The sequence below is a fragment of the Halichoerus grypus genome, chromosome 8 (assembly GCF_964656455.1).
Source record: "Halichoerus grypus chromosome 8, mHalGry1.hap1.1, whole genome shotgun sequence".
In the NCBI taxonomy this organism is placed as follows: Eukaryota; Metazoa; Chordata; class Mammalia; order Carnivora; family Phocidae; genus Halichoerus; species Halichoerus grypus.
In genome coordinates this window covers 147,939,334-147,941,366 of record NC_135719.1, presented here as the reverse complement: position 1 = coordinate 147,941,366, position 2,033 = coordinate 147,939,334, and positions in this window count along the sequence as shown.

Below are 2,033 nucleotides of genomic sequence, written 5' to 3'. Positions count from 1 at the left end.
AGCTGCTAGGTTCCAAGTTATCTTGTTATGTAGCGATGGGTAACTAAGACAAGTCAGGGAGGCGAGGAGGCGGACAAGAGGGGAAGTCTGTGCCAAAGCACCATGACGTGCACGATGGGGGTTCATTCACATACGATTTTATACAAGTGCATATAAAGAAACTAGAAAAACATGTAGTCACAGACTTGTAGGAATGTCTGTGTTGCAGTGTCAATTGCCAAGTGACAAATATAAATTACAGAATAATGTGTGTAGAATGATTCTATTTTGGTATAAAGCAAGCAATAAATCAGCCCTCGTGTGTTTGTAGAAGCAAGGGGAAGGGTGTGGTGGGTTTCTTCAGGGCATAGACGTTGAGGGGCACGGAGGAGGTGACCGTATTGACTCTTGGGTCACCTTTTTGCCTTGCTTCACTGGTTCACATAAGCTTAAGTTATTCTTGTAATTTGAGTATATGTAAATAAATATATAGTTTTTTAAATCAAAAGAAGGAAGTGGTTGAAAATGGAAAGAAATAAGAAATAGACACAACTACCGGCGTACAGGGGCGTTCATCCAAGGTCGTCATCTGTGCCATGGGCCTGCTTGCTGGCGAAGCCTACAGACCCAGCTCAGACTCACGTTTTTAAATGAGTAAATTTAAAATATAAAGGCTTACAAAGGAAACCCGTTCTATTGAAATCAAGTTGCAATATATTAAAAGGCAGACTTGCGATGTAGTCATATATGTGCTTTTATTTTAAATGAGATCTGGTGGTAAACGTAGCAACTACCATAATTTCAAAGCAGCGATGAGCGTGAGTGGTATTTTGAGATGCCTGCAGCACCGTGGATGTGGTAAGAGAACATTCGTGATTTCTGTTGATGACGAGGTCACCGGAAATGTTGACGCTGTGGAGATTTGCTGCCTGCCTTCCCAGTGGAAGGGAGCGTACTAATGTCTGTTAGAGAGCGGTGAACTTGAAGCCGAAACTTCTTCCCACTCAGGGTCACAGCCTCCTTTGCAATAAACGGTAATTACAAATAGGTCAAAGTGCAGGTTGCTTCATCTGGGGAATGGTAGTTGATAAAATGGGAAATCAAGTCTTCGTGGGTAGTGGGGTCATGGAAGGGCAGACCCAGAGATGCTCAGGTTTGTCTCTGGGGCAGGGCCCAGGTGATGCAGTTGGATGCCGGGGGAGGGGGTGGCCAGCTGGGCTGAGCAGGACAAACGGCAGCGGCTGCTGTGCGTATCCCCCAGGACGGCCGGGCAGTGGCCCTGATGCACAGCTCTCTGCCCCCCCTTCTGTGCTGTTATTTTCTCTTTCTTTCTTTCTTTTTAGAATCCTGGAAAAGCCAGCACAGTTGAAAAAAAAAAAAGCACACAGACTTTATTGTTTCCTATTGGATAAGACTCGAGTCTCCCACTTCCACCATGACCCAGGAGCCCTTGAATTTGGGATGGCTTATGCATTGGCCCAGCTCATAACGAAGTAGCTCCTTACCCAGTTTTTTTTTTTTTTTTTTAATGTGTATGTCTTCTTGAGGAACCCACAGAGAGAACGAGTGCTTTCCAGATTACAGCTTGGCAGCCTGACATCCTATAGTAATGATACCAAACGCTCTCACAGCCTTCTTTGCTGCTTTAAATTTTTTATTATTTTTTATTTTTCTGCTTTCATTCAAGATTCCCATTTTATTTACTTGCAGCCTTCTTTGGCAGTTGTTCTCTGGAGGTAATACTTTGACTTGATTTCTGGTCCTTGCTGGCTGTCTTGAATTTGTCACCATTAGCCTATTTCTAAAACTACAGGACTTGTTTGGGAGCCTAAGGACTTGGGCAAACACACCAACACGGGCCCTTTGGATTGATCCCCTCCCTCCCAGGGCCCCTGGAGGGGCCTCACCCTCTGTGAAGGTAAATCATGGAACTTGCCAGGAAGTCTAACAAATTGGAAAGATCCAAAGACCCAGAGCCAAAGGTCAAGGCCTTTCCAGACTGTTAGTTGGATATTCTCATAACCAGCCAATCGCTTAATCATTCATAAAATATT